Consider the following 21,171-nt stretch of genomic DNA (forward strand, 5'->3'; position numbering starts at 1 on the left):
GCAATGGGACCACTGATACACAGTGAAAGTTGTTTTTCATACTTGTAGTTTATATTGGTTTAATTAACATTTGCAAATATAAATAGTAGAGTCCTTTATTAAATGCATGACATAGTATGTGCTCTTTAACAGATTTACAGAGTGAATAATATGTTACAGCAAACAAGAAACAGCCCTAGAGGGCTGTTATATTTTTAGAGTTTTGACCCACACAAAGTACTGGTGTTTTCATCCTCAAGGCTGTGTTTGTGTGAGCACTTACATGGATGGGAATGCAAGTTCTCAAATGGATATCCAAAAGAGCCTTGAGGGAGCAGGAAGATCTGTAACTGAGGAAACGGAAGTGGGGGATGAAATGAAATGATAGGAAGAGGGGGGGGGGGGGGGGGGGGGGGGGGGGAGTACAAAGAATGCAAGCCAGGCCTCGAAAGATTAGTGCATCAAGGTGGTCTTGGCTGCACAGCTAATTATGCATGACATTACTGAATAAGCTTTTCCACTTGCTACGTTTTATTAATGTGAGTGAGAGGGTGGATGCCTTAATTCATTATTCATTGATTTTAATGGATTTTTTTCAGTTGGAGGACAGGGAAGAAGCTGAGAATCTGTCCTCTGTGTCAAAACATGGCTTTCAGGAAACATTGCCCAAGGATCAACTTATTAGTATTGACTGACATCATCTTTGAAAATGAACATTATTTAAAACAGAAGTGGTTTTACTTTGATGTCTTATTCTCACAACAAATACATGTCTGTGGGCTTAGGGGAGTAAAACAAAACAAAAAAAACTAAGCAGCAATATCAACAGTGATCTCTTGGGCATGTTCTACCTCATTTATCAATTTGACAATGTTTACATTTACATCTGAAGTGCTTATTTAGAAGGCAAAATTACTTATTTTCTTGAAGACATTTTGCCTCTGATCCAAAAGGCTTCTTCAATTCTAAACATGGCTATAAGTAACAAGCTTATAAACTGTAGTCAGGACAATCATACTATTAGGGCCATTAAAGTCACTAATGGGGCAATAAGGACATGTGAGTCACTGGCCCTACACTCTATTCAGCTCAATGTTTGCATTGTTGTTGCTTGATGACCCAAACATATTCCTAACATTGCCATGTGAGTTATTTTGGTCATATGTGCCAAGGTGTCAACTGACCAAAAAAAAAAAAAAAACACCTCCTGTGTTTAGTGCTGATTTTTCATGTTTAGTTTCTTTTTGTCTTGGATGAGTGAGAATCCATGCCGGCGCTTTACATTTACATGTTTGTTTGGAAGAATGATCTTCCAATCTCTTGAACCGTTATATGGGTAACACCTACAACTTTATGATTCCTTTCAAATCATTTCTATTTTTATAGCAGTCTTTTTTATGTTTTGGATTTACACGTACCAATTCAACTACCCATAGTTTTCCCCCCCAGGAGATAAACGGAGCAAAAGGGAAAGGAAGACATTAAATGTTGTTCTGGGTTCTTTTGTGACCTCCTAGATGTCATTGTTTTCATAATAGATATGACCCACATACAGAAGAACACTCTGAAGGACAACTGAATCGGTGAATGGTGTTTTATTTCCAAAAAGTGAGACTGTAACGTGAACGGTAGAATCGCCAACTGTATGGAAAGAGGGGGGAGAGAACTGGTGAAAACAAGAACCATTATGTTGTGGAATTAACAAAAACTAACTATGATAAAACAGTTAAATGGCTTACTAAGTAAGGGCAGTCAGGTCGCCAGGGGTATAGGGATTCGGGGTCCAGGTTTACAAAGTGGAGTATTCCAGATGGTTTTGCTTGTGCTGTTGAATGAGCTGTGGTGAGGTCAGGAGTTAGTTCAATGTTCAGGTACTTGCGTTGGAGGGTGGACAGGGTACGCTTATGCCTTGGTTCAGGAGACCGAGGAAAACAGGCCAGCTTGGTCCTTGGAAACAAAATGTACCAAACGTAAGTAATCTTGATCGTCCAGAAACTTCTGGAACCGAAGTCAGAGTTCAACGAAGATAGCCAAAAGATTCAGGTTTCTGCCTGCAAAGGAACATACACAAAGCCAGCTTAGAGACAAGAAACGATGCATAGCTTAGTAGTGGCTGAGCTTGTTACCACTGAAGGCAAACACTCTGGCATCGAAGTGCTGGCAGCCTCCTGCTTAAATACTCCTCCAAGCAATCAGCAGATCAGTTGCACCTGTCATCCAGCACACCTGAGAAACTCCAGCACCATCTGGAAACTGAAAACAAAGTGCGAACAAAACACAAACACACACACTTAACCCAAACCCTGACACTAGTATTCTTAATGTCTCCTAATGTCTAGTTATTTTGTAGTCAAACCACTCTTGGGAAGGTTGACCACTATCATGGATTTTCTTCATTTGTGGATAATGCCTCACCCTGTGGATGGTTGCTTACTTGAAACGTTTTGCCTTTTTCATGTTGTAGAACAAGTTGCCTTAAAGTGATTTCTTGATTCCACAGGTCTGGCAGTAAAAATATCTGGGTGTGGTCAATACAACTGAACCAAAAAAAATATACAGTTAAGAACAGCTAGTTAATTAACAAGTAGGGGCTCCTATATTTGCACACAGTGCCAAGTTATGTTGGGTTTCTGATTGTGAAGTTTGCTTGACAACCTAAAACACATAAGAGTAAAGAAAGAAAAATAATAAGAGAAAGAATGTGTAAGTTGGCAAATACTTTTAACAAAGCAGTGTAGGTCCTTCGGAATGTAGCCCAAAAAGACATCGTGATCAGATGAACTTTCATATGTGACTTCTTTCAATATGGTGAAACAGCATGACCACAAATACAATTTAGCCAGTATCAAAAATGTATAAGCAAATGAATGTTTGTCCTATATAAAAGCTGTTAAAAAGCTTAAAAAGCATTTGTCAGGACCAGTGGCGATTGCTCTAAGACTGCAAGGGAAGCTCAGCTTCCCCTAAAATGTCAAAAAATAAGTGATCAAATATATACTGTTGTATGTACATGTCATTGACTAAATATGCGCTACAACGCACTCAACTTTTGTTCAGAATCAGCTTCTTATCTTTGGTAACGACGCGGCTTACCTCTCACTCATTCCCGCAGCTTCACAGTGAGTTCAATAGCGAAACAAAAATGCTGGGCTTTGTCCCGCCCATCGGACGCTCAGCATCTCTGGGAGTCTATGGGGCAGTGGGCTGGCCTCGGCTGGCCCGGACGCTCAGCTTCTGCATCATGATTGGATGATCTGTCTGAGGCTGAACCCCTTTTTGATTGACAGCGAAATGAGTGAATCAGTGATCTTGAAAATGAGTTCCCCTACTTGAAAGACCAGCATCCACCACTGGTCAGGACCATGACACACTCAACTCACAGCAATGAAAACAAGAGTGGTATTTTGGGAAGGACTAAAAGTTCTTTATTTTTTTTGCTTTCAACAAGATTAAATTTTAAACAAATAAACTGTGTTCTAAAGAATCAATAATATGTTTGTAATACTTCAGTCCAGGTTCAGTTAGTTCATATAATGTGCTTAGCTAAAGCTTAAGTGGTCCCAAAGCCAAACATTTTTCCCAAGGAATAAAGGTTTCATATATCTTGAATTTTGATTCAGAGAACCTCTGTTCAATGTAGAATTGTTCAGTTCAGGTTTAATCAGTGGAAGTATTGCAGATTTTAAAGTAAATGGTAAATGCCCTGAATTTATAAAGCACCTTTCTAATCAAACAAACCACTCAAATCACTTTAGAGAGGAACCACATTCACCCAGTCCTACTCTGATACATGTACACTTTGATACACCATTACACAGATCAGTAGAGAATGTGGCCTCAGGTTCTTTGCCCAAGAGCATACAAACATGTGGTAGGAGGAAGCTGGAATCAAACTCACAACTTTTAGATTATAAGATGATTACTGGAAAGTAATCTTACAAAACCTGATCACTAAGCAACAGTCCCCCCTCTAGGGATGATCAAATGGAGTCAAGAATGCATCTGTTGAGTAGACGCTAACCTCAACGAAATTACTGACTAACCCTGGATGACCTTTGCATCCAAAAATTGTATAATAGTAGCTTAACTTAGTTTACCACACAGTCACACACTAACAGCAGCGCTTCATTTAACTTTGAAGTGACATATTGTTAATATTGCAAGATCTCATACCACATATCCCTAATCAGGGCCCTTATTATGTTCTCAACTCTGTGATATAAGCATTGTGACAATCAGCTTCTTTTTTAATCATAAAATAATTTATTAATGGTAAATACAGGTCATGTAAACATTAAAGATAGACCTGGGTGAATCTTATTTATTTATTTTTTTGTTTGCTTGTTTTTTTTTTTGTTTTTTTTTTTTGTAAAAACTACCTCGAATTTATAAAATCAGTACAAATAAGTATATACACATACTTAATTTTCAACCAAAAATCCATGAGCACAAAATCTACCGCCACCGCAAATGTATGAACTCTTTAAGTGAAGCCCCCCTGTAAGGGGTGAGCACTGGGAGCAGCTGTTGCTGTGCATCTCCGAGTTGCCAGCGTGAATTAGAGAGAAGGCTGCTCTGCCTCCTCTAAATGTTTCATGATGTTTACCAGGCTGTTTGTTCTGCGAGCAGATCAAGAGCGGACCACTCCCTCTGGCACCCGCCAAAGGGGAAACAAAGTAGGAGGGAGCACTAAGGGGATCAGGGAAGCAAACTGAAGTGAATGAAGATGTGAAGTAAGTTTCAGTCTGGACTGATGGATGCTAAGATGGGAAAAATCAGGCACACATAACATCTGGATCTCACCTACACTGATAACAACTAATGAGTTAATGATAAAAAATATACTGACAAATAAATGTTTAGTTATTTCTGTCTTTATATAAATGAATAAAGCACGTACTGGATATTGACTTCTCTTTAATACATTCAGTTGGTAGTATGTACTTAAGTCAATATCCAGTACGAGCTTTATTCGTTTCTATCTTTATAAACTTCTAAGAACTGCCAGAGCACTGAATCTAAAGTTCAGTTTCTTTTGATAAAGGTTGTTTTAGTTCAACATCTAAAGAGGATTGTGCTTTTTCAAGTGATACAATCTGATAGCCATGATTCAAAGGGTAAAGAAATTTGATAAATATTTGAGATAAAAATTGGGAATGCAAAACAAGAATACTGAACATCATTGGGATTCTTGTAATAGCATTGTAGCACATAACCTCTCAGATCCGGGCGCAAGAGTAACAGGCCTCAGAGGTACAGCCAGACATCTCCAGCAACAGCGACACTCTCCAGCTCATTCTGGAGGGTCTTATGACACTGCTACTGGAACAAAATATAATATATATATAGTTCCTCTGCCAGGTTCTGGGTCTGCCCTGCATGTCAAAAATGGTCTCAGAACTGATTAAGATATTTGGAAATCTGAGTCTGTGTACCCTGAGACTAGAAGATTAAATGGCCTGTACTTGTATAACCCTTAATCAAGTCCAAAACGTTTACACTACAAGCTGTACTCCACCTATTCAAACACTGACAGTGGTAAGCTACATTATAGCCACAGCTTCCCTGAGGCAGACTGACAGAAATGAGAAATGAGTCATACAATTGGCGCCACCCAGCTCTCTGACCACCATCAGCAGGCAAGGTGGGTGAAGTGTCTTGCCCAATGATACAACTGAGAAAGACAGAGCGGGGGTTCGAACAGGCAACCCGTTGGTTACAGGACGAACCTTACCACCAATGCTATGGTCGCCCCAGGAAACAATCTAGTCCGAAGAATGCCATGTTTTGTTGGTGTCTTCCAGTGTATACAGAAATAGAAGCACCACCTGTGTGTTTTAAACAAATCTCCCACACCTCAATTCAAACTGCCAGAGAAGTATGGCTGAATATTGAAAAATATGCTGAGAATCTTCTCTTAAACCCTGAAAATAAATCAACACATTTCCCAACATGGTGAAATATCCACTAATACTCAGGGAAGTAAATTCAAGGATGTGAATGGCAAATGGTCAAGATGCTTTAAGCATTTGATTTAAATGCTTTTATCAAACAGAGGCCAGTTAAACTGTGTGGATATTCATTTGCTAGGATGCGCATGTAGCACAGGTGGTGACCTACAGCTCTGATATGAAACGATAAAAGGAGCCTTGTTATTACTGAGCCTGCAGCCGTCTGGTTTCTTCAGTTGTCTATTCTTAAACTGCTGTGCTGGGTAAATATTTCCTTGTTAACTTGCCATGTTTCATCTTCCTCAGCCCCACCAGCCCAGCCATGCTTTCTGCGTGTCGTCCCATTCCTTAGCTCTTCTGATGGTTTAAAGACGATAATTGACATTTTCAGACAAGATCAGAGCTAACATGAAAGCCGACCAGGAGCATTTAAGGGGTGGCAAAGCTCACAATGCCCCTACTGTTCTGCTGGTAATTACACTCAGGGTTGTGGAGATTGGCCACTGCTTATTGAATTCATATCAACTAAAAAAATAAATAAAAAAAGTGTAGGCTAAGAGTGCAGTGTGGAAGTCCCACATGAAAACCCCTTCCACCTCCTGTCCTGGTCAAGTTCTATTAATGATCAGTGGTATAAATAGAGATAGGTTTTTGTTTAACTGATTCTGATTTACATTTCTCATCCTCCTCTGCAATACACTGCTTTCCTGTGCTCCCTTTAATTTCTTGTGTGATGAGTTCATTTTATTTTTGCAGATTTGCATTTCTTACTTTTAAAGGTTAAACAAAAAAGTACAGTTTACTTTAGTGTTGGTACACCCACTATTTGTTTTTCAACCATATTTGCAGATTTTGCTTCTTACATTTTCTCAGAGTTTGGAATAACGTGCTCTTTTTGTTTATCCTATGCACTGCCGCAGTTTGTCCACATTCCAAGAATTCTGCTGGCCACCACTTGGGGGCGACATGACCATGTGCTTCTATATTATCGTCTCATCTGCAACTGCAGCTCTAAGGCTCTGTTGCACCTCACACACAGTCTTCAGTCTCTGTGTAGTTGTACCCATGGGCTCCCTCCCCTTCTTCTCCTCCAATAACTTGTTGTTTCTCTCAATTCCCTCCTTCTCGACTGGCACCCACACTTCTTAAATCAGCTGTGATAAAAACACATGCCGGATTGAAATGTCAAAAGCGTATCTCAAACTGCCAGGACATTAACCTGTTCACCCTTAGGTGCCATGCTTTCCTCAGAGGTGAGGGGGTGTGTTGGAGACTGAAACTGGGTTGAGGGGAGCCAAGGGGTAGTTGGTGCAGTAGGAGGGGGATGTAGTGGAAGGGAGAGAAAGGGCGGTAGGGTGAAATGCCGATGATTGAGAGCCCCCATGGGTTATTCGTGGGAGGGGGTATAAGGGTGTGTGGGGCATGGGAGGTAGGCAGCATAAGCAAAGTAGACAGAATATACTCCAACTCAGATGGAAGAGAGGGAGAGAATGAAAGCAGGGAAGCAGAAAGAAAAGAATAGATAAGAGAAAGGAAGAAGCATAAGTGTCAACTGAACAAGAAAGTCAGAGAAGAAAGTCAGAGACCTAAAGGAAGATAGAGGGAAAGGTGTGAGGTGAGTGAATGCTAAAGCAGTGGTTAGGAGGAGTAAATGGTGAAAGGTAAAGCTAAGTCAGGTAATGTATGGCGATGGTGGCTCGGACCGAGCACTGAAGCTTGGAGGGGGTGATTTGGTTGATAATAGGCTGATAAAAACAGCCGTCTACACGCAGTTTCTGTCATAAATGTTTCATTGTTATTCTCATACTTTTTTTGGAGGTGCGTGGGGTATTTTTATTTGTATAGGCATCCAACTCACAGTTAAGTGCATAGTTAGGGCGAGCGAGGGATGCAATAAAAAAAAAAAGTACCATAAGGATTGAGGGACTGGAAAAATAACAATGAAGGATGTGCTCCCCTGACAGAACTGGCAATCATGTTGTTTAAGCGCAGAAAAAGCAGATAAGGCTGTGATATGATTGAAGTGAAAGCCTGAGATGTTTTTTTTTTTTTTTTTAATGGTTGGGAGGGACAAAAAGCTGGGCGACAATCCTTGGTTCTGACATGGAGACTTTACACATTGTCATACCTGTGAACCTGTAGAGCTATGCATTGAGGTTTTTCATATTTCTGCCACATAACTTCACCTGTCTTCCTCTTCATTCGCACACATTGCATAAATCTCACCCAACTCTTTCCCTACCCTCTTTTTACCACTCTCCTGCCCATCTTTTTCATGTTTCTATGTCTACCCTCCCTTGACACGACCATAAATCACAAGGACTGAGAGGGTCCTGTTTGTATTGGGTGTGTAATTATATGTGCCGTATGTAAGCTCTCAGGCAATGATGAATAGTTGCCCTAAGTAGGCCACTCCTGACTGACACAGATGGCACAGGCAACAGCCTCCACTAGACCCATTACTTACTAGAATAGGTGGAAGGAAGATTTAAAAAATGATTAAAAATGAGAACAAACACACACACAAAAAAGGAGAAGGAGCAGATATAGTTTATTGTTAGCTGTTCAATTATGATTCTAAAATCCTAAAGTTCCCCAAACAACAAAATCAAAACTCTGGAAAAATTGGCTCCCACCTTTGACACGTTACAACCACAAATAAATTGACATAAAGATGACATAAACTTTGGTTAAGTCCACCTTTCTTTCTCCACTGTAACTGCGTGAGAACCCTCAGTGTTCCCAAATAGGAACAGTTAGTGATAGCTGGAAGTCCTCTCTGTTTTGTTCAAGTGTCACTTTTTAATGTTGTGCTACAGAACATTGCATTGTGCATTTAGATCAACACATAAACATTTTGTATGTTTTTCAGGCATAAAACAGCACTGTATATGTTTGGTACATGTGCATACCAAAGTGTCGGGGCTGTGCCAGATAGTTTTGGTAAGAATATGTTACCATTACACTCCTAACATTTTTCCCTGTTTTTCTTTGCAAAAAACATTTAAGCACACTCAGATTGGATGGAGAGAGCAACTGTGAAATGCAATTTTCAATTCCTGAAATGGATTCTTGAGTATATTAGAGAATTTTAACACATGAATGTTCTTGGATCTAAAACATTCCACTGCAGCTCTGGCTGTATGCCCAGTGCTTTTGTTCTGCTGGATGGTGAATCTCTGCCCTACTCTCAAATTCTTTGAAGCCTCTAACATGACTAAACAAATAAACAAATAACAAGGTACTCGTACTCGTGGTCTTCCGCTTATACGGGAATGGGTCGCGGGGGCATCCGACTCAGCAGAGACACCCAGACGTCCCTCTCCCCGGACACCTCCTCCAGCTACTCCGGGGGGAGACCAGCGCGTTCCCAGGCCAGCCGAGAGACAGTCCCTCCAGCATGTCCTGAGCTGTCCCCTGGGCCTCCTCCCAGTGGGACGTGCCTGGACACCTCCCAAGGAAAACGTCCAGGAGGCATCCGGTATAGATGCCCGAAGCACCCCAACTGGCTCCTCTCGGTGTGGAGGAGCAGCGGCTCTACTCCGAGCCCCTCCCGGATGGCCGAGCCACCCTACGAAGGAAACTCATTTCAGCCGCTTGTATCAAGGATTTCGTTCTTTCGGTCATGACCCAAAGTTCATGGCCATAGGTGAGGGTAGGAACGTAGACCGACCGGTAAATTGAGAGCTTCGCTTTTTGGCTCAGCTTTCTTCACCTGTCTTCCTCTTCATTCGCACACATTGCATAAATCTCACCCAACTCTTTCCCTACCCTCTTTTTACCACTCTCCTGCCCATCTTTTTCATGTTATGAAAGACCCCAGTCTGCCAGTCCAGAGGCACTGTCCCCGACTGCCACGCAATGTTGAAGGGGCGTGTCAACCATGACAGCCCCACAACATCCGGAGACTTGAGGTACTCAGGGCGGATCTCATCCACCCCTGAAGCCCTGCCACCATGGAGCTTTTTAACCACCTCAGTGACTTCAGCCTGGGTGATGAAAGAGTCCAACCCCGAGTCCCCAGCCTCTGTTTCCACCAGGGAATGCATGATGGCAGGATTGAGGAGATCCTCCAAGTACTCCTTCCACCGCCCGATAATGTCCCTAGTTCAGGTCAGCAGCCTCCCACCCCCACTGTAAACAATGTTGGCAAAGCACTGCTTCCCCCTCCTGAGGCAGCGGACGGTTCCATGGCTTCACCGAACTCCTCCCAGGCCCGGGTTTTTGCCTCTGCCACCACCCGGGCCGTAGCATGCTTGGCCTCACGGTACCCGTCAGCCACCTCAGGAGTCCCACAAGCCAACCACAGCCGATAGGACTCCTTCTTCAGCTTGACAGCGTCCCTTACTGCCGGTGTCCACCACCGGGTTTGGGGATTGCCGCCGCGATAGGCACCGCAGACTTTACGGCCGCAGCTACGTAAACAAACAGAAATTCTTGTCTGCGGTCACTAAGTAAAGTTTGTGTTCTCCAGGGTATTCTGCCTTAAACTGAATAGCAGCATACATTGTAATCGATGTTCTCATTACCCAATTATATTTTGATTTGCTGTCAGTACCAGTTTTTTTTTTCAGCAGTTTGAGGTATTCTCCCTCAGGGGGATACAAATTTATTACATATTATTATTGTCACCCTTTTCAAGACAAATAAGCTGTTAAAAGATATGCCCTACAAAAAACGTTTGCACTGTATATGTTGGGTTTTTTTAACCCTGGATTTGCTCATTAGTAATTTTTGGGATAGCAGCAAGAAAGAATAAACTTGGCTCAAAGATTTAGGTGCTCTTATGCAATTGAAGAAATCTGTGGGCTGAGATGCCTGCAAGGAAAGGCTCATAGCTATTAATTTAAAAGCTGAAAAAAAAAAATCATCATCTTAAGATAATGATCACAATGTCACTTTTGGGAATGTATTGATTGTTGAAAGTTAAATCAAAATAGACATGGTGGATTTAGTTTAACTTGTGCATCTAATTAGTTTGTTTTATTTTTATAGTTTTTACCATTTTCTTCTTCTAGTCAGATACCTAAGACATGGTGTCTGTCTTGTTGAACCAATTTCCCATTCCCAAGGATGTACTTTAGGTTCTCATGTTGATTCTAGAATTCACAACTTCTGACTTGGTCAGCTGTCCACTAATAATTAAATAGTGTGCTTGTGAAAATTTGTCAAAATTAGAGAAATTCTAGGTGGTCTATTTGCGAGTAACTTTGTTTTTAGCTCTCAAAATAGAAACATCAATATGCTGGCTGTATTGTTGAGCTGTTTACGACAAACCTGCTGCCAACTAAGTGGTATGAGAAGGCTCTCACATAGTTGGGTGTACAACCTGGACATGGTTTATGTGTGTACCTGTGGCAAGACACACCCAAGGCACGAGTACCCCTTCAAACCAAATTCTTTGAATCACCAGCCAAAGTTTTTTTTTTTTGCAACATTGTGTTCAGTTTATCTGATTAATCTTTGAGCACAAATAGTAATTTTGATACTAGCAGCATTCTTAATGCTCAAAAGCATGCTCAAAAGTTACTCATAGTACTTCGTGACATAATAGTTTGTTTTTCAGCTGAAAAAAAGATTTTCCAGCAAGTGCATGAATACCATTTATTTTCTTAAAAAAATCTGATTTCCTCATGACAAGATACACCTCCAGAAAATTGTGCTACAAGTGTAAAAGTCTTAGTCACTGTCCATCCTTTTTACCAAACTCAAAATATAATGTTTTATTGGTTTTCTTATAAACAACAGCTCAAAGCTTTGTCATTGTCTAATACACATATTTTACCCTAGTTTACCTGTGTAAACATTTCATTTTTTTGGTCATATTTCTGCAGAAACAATATGAAGGCAAACATTTAAGTAACTTTAAACAATAAAGTGAAATTGAACTAAATGATCGCTGAGTACTGAAAATTATATCTTTAAGCCTTCAATAAACATGACATTAAATGAATGCTAATGCTGCTTTGTAGTTCTGTAAGTAAAGACAATAACTTTTAACAAAAACTGACTTTTGATTTAGTTTATTTTTACTCACCTAAGTGAAATCAAGTTTAATTTAGCTACGTTTACTTCATCCATGCCGGAGTCTGGTTTTCACCTTGCCTGCTGCTAACCCTTCTTCACCACTAAGGGGCGCTGGAGCTGGAGGACCGAGGGTGCGACAGGTGCAAATCGTTGCCTGGAGGACTATATGAGGGTGGCTCGTCAGCACTTCTACGCCTGAGTGTTTTGCCCACTGCGGTAGTAACCACCTGGCCAATTTACACTTGTGATCTTGAAATAATTTTTGAAGAAGTTTTTGTCTAATCGCCTGTTTGCCTCATCCTAGGTCTATCAAGCCACGCTCCCTGCTGGAGACTCCACTAAGGACTTCTCAAACAGTAATCTGGACTCTGGATCATTTTCTGGCTGGCAGCTGCCCTTGCGAATCCACTTGTCTGATCAAGCGAAACCTGTCCACCCTGCCACGGGTCCGCAGGGATCATCGGAAAGCTCCTGCCAAACCAGCACAGCCACACTGCTCCAGACTCGCACCTCTCCCCCTGGTGGATCGATCCCCACCAGAATCATAAGCAGATACTGTAGTAGTTTACCCCTTCCCCTGCTTCCTTAACTCACCTCTGCCGTTTCCTTTTCAGCCTGACGACCAGCCTGGTTCCCACACTCCACATTCCTTTCCAGAGCAGAATTAATAAATCACTGAAAGTAACGCTTCTCTGTTTGTGAGTGTTCGCTGCATGTGGGTCAAGTCGGCCTTAAAAATGATGACAATCCATCCATCTATTCTCTGTACCCTTTAGATCCTACATCCAGCAGTCATTGGGGGAGAGGCAGTGTACACTTTGAATAAGTCACCAAGCCATCACATGGTAATGTTGGGACCCACAGCCATGGATGTCAACATTAAACTCCAGTACGAACTCTTCTGGAACTTTTCAAAATAAATTGCATTAACCTACTTCTGGCACAGCTTAGGAATCGGGGGTAACAGCGGACTTCCCATGATGCCTCTGTCTGAATAAGAGCACCCTCTCTCCAACAAGCCGATCTCTTTCCACACAGCCTCTAGTGGGACCGGTCAGGGGAGGCCCAGCCGCTGATGTCTCTTTGCTGGCAAACAGACATAAACTCTTCAAACTGGATCCAAGAGTGTCATACGATCATCGATCATATGCAAAGATAAGTACAAATTAAATACTGTCTATCTATCCGGTCAAGCATTGCTTGACTTTCTCTCCGAGCCCTGTAGGAGCGGACAGGACGAGCCGCCCAGCTACAGCTCCGGAGCTAACACTTTTGTTCAGAGCGAACGCACCTTCAACCCCCCGCGAAGCTACCGAGCTAACCGCTTGTTGACTGTGGATACTTTCTTCAAACTTCGCCCTTGGACAACGTTTCCTCACCACGGTTCATGAGGTTAAGTGTTTTGGGCATAGACAGATTTAGGATTAAATTATCTGAACGTTTGTCAATTTATGAAGTTTTGTTTGTGTGAAATTCGGCTATTTTAGTGCTAGCAGGCTATCTGCAGCACACGTGCCCAGGTTGTGTTCTTTGTGTGTTTTTAAAGTTAAGACAAACTTTATTTAAAGGGTGATTTTAAACAGAACATTGATCATAACGCGCCGTCTGCGCTTATGCATTTTAACCCTTATATAAACCGAGGTATTTTAAAGGTATGTGTTTGATTCTGGTGCTAAGCTATCCGCTTCTTTGTTAGCTCAACTGCTAACCGGTAAGAACCCGTGCTTGCTACTAAAGAGTATTTAACAGAAAGGTTGTTAGTTTTCAAGCTGGTGAATAATAGTCCCTGAACATCATTTACTAGATTTGATAACTAAGTAAACACCATTAAGCCCCATTTCTCCAGAAAGATTTAGCTCTTTTCCAAATATTCCCTTAATAATATTTCTTCAAATATTATTTCAATAAATAAAGGCAGCTAATTAGACACCGTTGAGAAATGGTCATCCAGGAGGTTGGTTTTATTCAGCAGATCATTATTTAAAACATTATTTTATTAAAATAATATTTTATCTGATCTTGCATTGTGAGTGGTTGTCTAAACGTTTGCTGATTGTTGCTTAAGTTAGTTCCAAGACTAACTTAACTTCACTTCCAGATTCTTCAAGATTATCCTTGGTTCTCAAACGTAAACATTGCATGGTAATGTTGCATCACTCTTTTGGTCATGATTTTCAATCATCTTTTTAATCAACTTGTTTATATTGTACATAGCCCCTTAGTCTTCCTTTTTCTTTAATTCTGCTTGGTAATTTAGTTGGATTGTTTTAGCATAGTAAAGAGTTTGTTGATTGAAATATGTTTGACTTTGAGTTGACTTATTTTTGTTAATAAATTATTGTATTTTAAGAAATTGTGTGAATTAATTCCATATATGTGCAGAGTTTATGCTGTTCAATAATGTCAGAGCTCGTCTCACACCTTTCTATTTTGTCCTAATGCCATCGCCTTACTGGGCTGGTATTCACAGGACAACCCTTAACAGACCGAAATATTATTTGATAAAATATTAAAATATTAATATTAAATATTAAATAATATTCTCAGATTCATAATTCCAACAGTAACACAGAGACAAAGAGGACATCAACCAATGAACACACACATGCACACACACACTTACATCTAAGGACAATTTAGATAGACCAATTAACAGAACGTAGAGGTTTTTTTGGGGTTTTTTTTTTTACTGCGGGAGGAAGCCAGAATAACCAGAACTCACCCATACCAGGAGAGAACATTAAATTTAATTCAGATTGCTTTAGTTCAGTTCAATTTAGTTCAGTTAAAAAAAATCCATTTAGTTTAATTAAATTACACTCAGTTCAGTTTCATTTAGTTTATTTTATTTCATTTTGATTCAATTCATTTCAGTTTAATATTAAATTATGTTTAATTTGGGTATATTTATCTTTAAAAGCAGAAAATCAAACAAAATTCATGTCAAGACAGTACATTATTTTTTCAGTTAGATTTAGATTGAAATCCAGTTTGAATTCAGTTATGAATGTTCCATATCAATTTTTAGGACTTTTGTTTTATTGCCGCTACTGGCCTTTATTGACAGTTACCGGACAGGAAATGGGCACAGAGAGAATGGGGGACGACAAGCAGCAAAGGAATGAAGGTCGGTAATCGAACCCAGGATGGCTGCCTTGAAGCCTATGTATACTATACCACACAATGCTCTCAGATCATTCTAATCACAGTCCAATTATTTAAAATGCAAACATCTTTTGGGCAATCACCTTTCTCATTTAAAGGACCCCAGATTTGGAATAGTTTACCACCAGTAATCAAAAAAATTGACTAGCCTTAGAACTTTGACATCTCAAGTGAAAAATGGCTCAAACGGAGACAAGCATGTGAACGCTCAAAATTTGTACAGTTTACACCTCACAGTACTTTTTATCCATTGGTATTTTTTTCTTTCTTTATTGAAGTCTTATTTTATTGTTCTAAATGTTTCTTTGTATTAGTTGTTTTATGGGTTAATTTATTGATTGTAGTAAAGTCTTACTTTACAGTTAGATTTATTTAGGTTCCTTTGTAATATTAGGTTTAAAAGTTAACTTCTAAAAGCCTAACCAGGGACGGTCTGTAAATTGGCGTTTGGCTAATAAAGGAGTCTTCAATGAAAAACTGTTTCTTTAAATCAAACTTTAAATGTCATCTTTGCGAAGCAGAAACATTTCTGAAAAAGAGCAAACAGTTGCAGTGCATTAATTTGGGGATCCATTGTGGCATTAAAGAATTGAATGAAGAACAATATCTGCCATTTTAAGATGATTCAAGGTGCTTACTGCAAATCTTTAAAAAGAGTTTACTGAAAAACAATGTTTAATACCACTGATTGTCTCCTAAAGCTCAGGTTGTTGTGGAGAAACATTCCCAGTCATTTGTAGACACAGAAAAACATTATGTCCACAATGTGATGCATTCACTGATGTATAGCCAAGATAAGGACTGCAGTCTGCCTGTAATGGGATTTAAACGAAGACGGAAGTAGGGTGACGTACAATGTCTCGCCTTTGACTGCGTATCCTTTGCTTAATGCCAGCCATTGTCATCCGTCGGCTGATAAGTGATGTTTAGTGTGTTCCAAGCTCCGGGACTGGATGCTCTGTCGTTTTGTGTCAGCTGGCCAGACAACAGCAGGGTGGAGAAGAAGACGGTATAATGCTCCTGGGCAAAAATAAAAATTACAAAAAGGGGGGAACAAGATGGAAAAGAGGCAGTGGAAGGGGCAAACAGAGGAAAATAAATTTATCTTCTACTATATGAATAATCTTTCTTGCCAGCTATACTGTTTTCTACCATTGCCCTCTCAACCTGTAAGTAATGAATTTCTTCTCTTGGAAAGGTGCCTGTGAGTATAACTGCATAAGAGAAACATGCAAAGACCTGAATAATGGATAGAGCATAAGAGAAAATGTCTTTCAGAGGTAGATGGCACCCTTAATTTGTCTAGGAGATAAAGTACAGGTGCAAACACACAAACATTCATGCACAGTTGGACATTTTCCACTGCTGCAGGTTTGAGCTGTATTTATGTCTCTCCTGATGGTCACCATGACAGTATGACTTATTGTGGAGAGTTTTAGCTCTGGAAGTTACACCAGCACAAGTACACCCACACATACACACTGTCACATGCATACATAAAGCAGACTCATACTGAGGCCTGGATAGACCAATACTGTTTAGTATTGGTGCCACCTTTTGCAACTATTACAGTGTCATTTGCAAGGTGTTCAGTCTCTTTCATTTTACCTTGTGGATAGATCTCGCCTCTTGGCTGTAACACCGCTTTCCACCACTTTCCAAACACACCTCATTTCACTTCCTCGCTGCCTCTCGTCTCATTGGCACAGACCTCCACCCTCTGTGGAGGTGCGTGCAGCTCCAGCTGGTGTGTGTCATGCTCTGCCGCCCGGTGTTCCTCGGTAATGGCCTCAGTGGCCGAGAAAGCAGCTGGACACACACAAACATTCACACATCTAGGCAAGAAGAAAAGTGTTTCCAGAAACTCACAATTTACTCTCCTCATCACCATATCACATGTCTCTCAGAGAGCACAGGGAGGTGGGGAGTAAATGTGTGCTGTTGTTTCGCCCTGGAGCATTGTCCAAGCACCTTGGAATTGCTCCCAGCGTGATGACCAGTGACTCATTTTAATTTCCATAAAAGCAGAAAAGCCATGGAAACGGATGCTTAAAATCTCACAATTACTGAATCCAAGCCTAAGCTATCATTTGTAACATGACAGCACCAATCTTAGGAACTCTGTGTCAGCTCTCATTGGGGGAACAATCCTCCTAAATAATGTGTATACGTAAAAGGGGGGACATAAGAGTTATGAATCTGTTTCTTAGACTACAGAATACAGCATGAAAATTGTCCACTTTTTTTCTTGGGTTTACTTAGTAATTACCAGTTTCATGGAAAACCTTTGTGCCTAAATACAAGGTACTTAAATTTTGGTCTATCCACTTATTGCCTGTCCTCTTCCTGCCTGTCAGCAGGAAGGTGATAGGCCTTCAGGAACTACAATGCCTTTCAAACGTATCCATTCAGCTTGAAACTTTTTACATTTTAAAATGACAAACTTTAATGTATCTTGTGGGGATGTCATGTGATAACATTAAGTAGTGCAGAGTTGTGCTGTTTATTTACAAAAGCAAAATAAAAATCTCAATTGTTCAGCATGCAAAAACAGGATGTACTGTAAAATGTTGGCAAAATAATATACAGGTGAAATTTAAGCATATGTTTTATCATTTGTCACCAAAATGTACCAAAATACTTAGACAAATAAACGGATGCATGAAGCTTATATACATGGGTATAAAATGGTTTGTTTATTGGTACACAATGGAAGTAGGTGGGGAAAAGAAAGGTAATGCAAGGGTATGAAAATGGGGTATGAAGGGTCGAAAAGCTGAACCGAACTGGAGACGGCAGAATCCAGTGGCAAAAATGACCTTTCTTTTTGTCATGGGCCACCTGTCATAAAAGTTGGAACATCTCCGAAATATTTCAGTCCCTTCAGGTGCAACAATTCAATAATTTTCCAAACTGTCTTCACCAACATGCTTTGTTTTATTATACCTTTGTCTCAATGTCACAGAACAAAAATGGGCAACTGGCAAATTAACTTTAACATTCATGTCTTTCGGTTACAAAAAGATTACAACTGGGAAACCTCAACTGGGAAATCTACAATTGTGGTTCTAGTTTCTGTCAGCATAACCATTATTTACATCCAGTGGGAGTAGAGTCTGCTCCTCTACTTCAAGCTAATTTTAGGCATACTAAGAATGGTCCTACAGGTAACAGCTTTCCATTGTTTTGTTGTTGGTCTGCTCACCCTATGAATGTGTCATTTTAGTGTTAGTTGCCAAGCTCTCTAAGTAAGAAAATAAGCTGCCTGTGGCAGTTTCACCTAAAGATTAGCTGGCAACATTGCCTGCTGGCCAGAAAAGAAATTCACAGCAGGCCCAATTAAACTACATTCAGCCAGTAATTTATTGTGTTTTGATGTAATAAATTAAAATACTGCTGGGGCACAAGATTTAAGGTTGAAAAGAGGCTTCCATCAAAATTTGTCAAAAGGCAAAGAGCTCAGGCACATGGACTGTGAACGTGTACATTTACAACCAAGTTAAATGGACACCTTTGCTTTTCAAGAGCTCAGGGGAACACAAAACCAGCCTTTGTTCTGCATCAGTGAGGTCACGTTGTGTTTATACGCTACAAAAATACATCACATTTGATATCCAGCATATTGATGTGTCAGAACAGCTTGCATTCATCCTTCTGTTTTTTTCCCCTCTGGAAATGTTCAAAACCCTACACATGCATTTGTTTGAGTTGTAATTCTATGCATAGACAGAACAAATTTTGTACAGCAAGAAGATTTTGAAGTGGTCCACAATTTAATGTTACTGATGAAAAAGCTTGTTGAATAAAAGCAGAAATCATGCGCAGATGATAAGGGAGTACTTATTTAATCATCTGTTTGGAAATCAAACTGATTAATTTCTAACATGGGCCAGTTTAGCTAATATCTCATGAAATATTTTTAACTGTCCCTGTCTTCCATCTATTGTACTTCTCAACCTCTCTGGAAAAGTTTATTGTTGGGTGGTGGAAATGGAGTTTCGACAAATTGTGGAAACCTCCGAATCAGGATGAGCAGTGTGAATTTTATTTTGACCATGGAACAATGGACCAGATTTTTACCCTTGCTGTCCAGCCCACATGTGTTTTATGGATCTGGAGAACCCTTATAACTGTGTCTTTTAAGGCATTTCTTTGGGGGGACTGATGTGAGAGTATACAGTGTGTTGGCCTTAAGGGCTATCATGTTGTTGAATACCTAAAGAAAAAGCTATGTTTCAATTATTGCATTAACTTCTTAAGTTTTAAGTTGATCTTGGGAGTTAGTTTTTGTTCTTGTAGGGTGTTGTGGATTATGTGTATTGGATCGCTTACCTGTCCTGACTGGTGAATAAGGCTCCAGTGTCTTACAACCCTAAAAAAGATTTTTAAAACATGTACAGAAAATAAATACACTATGAAACCAATGCACACAATGTAATATTGTCTTGCATAGTGATTTTGACATTCTTTAACAGCAATATTAGGATTGTTTTAGAGTAAGAAAAAACTTATCTGGCTTGGCAAATCATGGACAAACTACAGATAAAGATCACATTGTATGGAAAGTGTCATTGCATACACACTAAAGCAGCCAATACAACCTCTTTGGATGCCTTTCAGGTATGTTTCAAAGTAGAACGAGAAGTCATACATCCCCTTATTAAAATTCACAATGAAAGCAAAAACTGAAAGAAGTAAAAGCAGAGTAACACAATGAAAAGGACCACAGAATTTCCAGGTCTCAGCGACTTTGAAGAGAGCAAAGACCTTATGATATTAAAGGTGTGATGGGTTAAGTGGAGTGCAGGATATGGAAGCGCAGGGTGAGAAATGGGGATCAAAATTACACTTCTTCAGAGAACCTGACAAATCAAAATGGTGGCAGGGGTAGGTTGATGAATCTAAGGAGAAGTGGAGAAAAAGAATGACTTATTACATTTATAAAAGGGGTTGTTTTGTGGTATTAACTCCAATTTAGTTTGAGACAAAGCTTTCTGACCCAGCTTTAAAAAAAAACTTATTTCCCTAAGTCTAGCAACTGTCTTTCACCTTGGCCTTTTGGAGAAAGAGCTGCATGTTTCCATTGTCTCCTAATTTAAATTTCCTTTCAGATGGGTTTTCTGTCTCAGTGGGTAAGTATTACAATTTCACACCTATGAAAAGAAGGCATATTTAAGGAAGGCATTTTTATTAAACTGCAAAATGAGTTTTGTGTCTCTCATTTTTCAGAATATTTTATCTAGGTTTCTTTTGAAAAGGTAGCCTCGTCCAATAGGTGGGTTAACACAGTTTGCTGTGATCATTCGTACTCGTACTCGTCGTCTTCCGCTTTATCCGGGACCGGGTCGCGGGGGCAGCAGACTCAGCAGAGACGCCCAGACGTCCCTCTCCCCAGACACCTCTTCCAGCTCCTCCAGGGGGAGCCCAAGGCGTTCCCAGGCCAGCCGAGAGAAATAGTCCCTCCAGCGTGTCCTGGACCGTCCCCTGGGCCTCCTTCTGGTGGGACATGCCTGGAACACCTCCCGAGGAAGGCGTCCAGGAGGCATCCAGTATAGATGCCCGAGCCACCTCAACTGGCTCCTCTCGATGTGGAGGAGTAGCGGCTCTACTCCAAGCCCCTCCCGGATGGCCGAGCTCCTCACCCTATCTGTAAGGGAGTGCCCGGCCACCCTACGGAGGAAGCTCATTTCCGCCGCTTGTATCCGGGATTTCGTTCTTTCGGTCATGACCCAAAGTTCATGGCCATAGGTGAGGGTAGGTAGGAACGTAGACCGACCGGTAAATCAAGAGCTTCGCTTTTCGGCTCAGCTCTCTCTTCACCACAACGGACCGGCACAGCGCCCCCATTACTGTGGCAGCCGCACCGATCCGTCTGTCGATCTCCCGCTCCATTCTTCCCTCACTCGTGAACAAGACCCCGAGATACTTAAACTCCTCCACTCGAGGCAGGAACTCCCCTCCAACCTGAAGAGGTCAAGCCACCCTTTTCCGGTCGAGAACCATGGCCTCGGACTTGGAGGAGCTGATCTTCATCCCAGCCGCTTCACAC

The 21,171-nt window shown here is 40.7% G+C and overlaps 1 long non-coding RNA gene across 3 annotated transcripts; it reads right to left on the reverse strand.

Moving 5' to 3' along the window:
- Positions 1-1,559: 1,559 nt before the first annotated feature.
- LOC124879747 lies at positions 1,560-3,121 on the reverse strand. Of its 3 annotated transcripts, none has more exons than XR_007041106.1 (3): positions 3,073-3,121; positions 1,719-2,634; positions 1,560-1,620 (listed from the first exon to the last, which is right to left on the reverse strand). It is a non-coding gene; the product is annotated as an uncharacterized LOC124879747 (long non-coding RNA). The 3 variants fall into 3 exon arrangements; XR_007041107.1 differs by lacking the exon at positions 3,073-3,121 and having other exon boundaries at positions 1,719-2,232; positions 2,414-2,988; XR_007041105.1 differs by lacking the exon at positions 3,073-3,121 and having other exon boundaries at positions 1,719-2,988.
- Between the last annotated feature and the right edge of the window lie 18,050 nt (positions 3,122-21,171).

This window comes from Girardinichthys multiradiatus, chromosome 13 (genome assembly GCF_021462225.1).
Source record: "Girardinichthys multiradiatus isolate DD_20200921_A chromosome 13, DD_fGirMul_XY1, whole genome shotgun sequence".
In the NCBI taxonomy this organism is placed as follows: Eukaryota; Metazoa; Chordata; class Actinopteri; order Cyprinodontiformes; family Goodeidae; genus Girardinichthys; species Girardinichthys multiradiatus.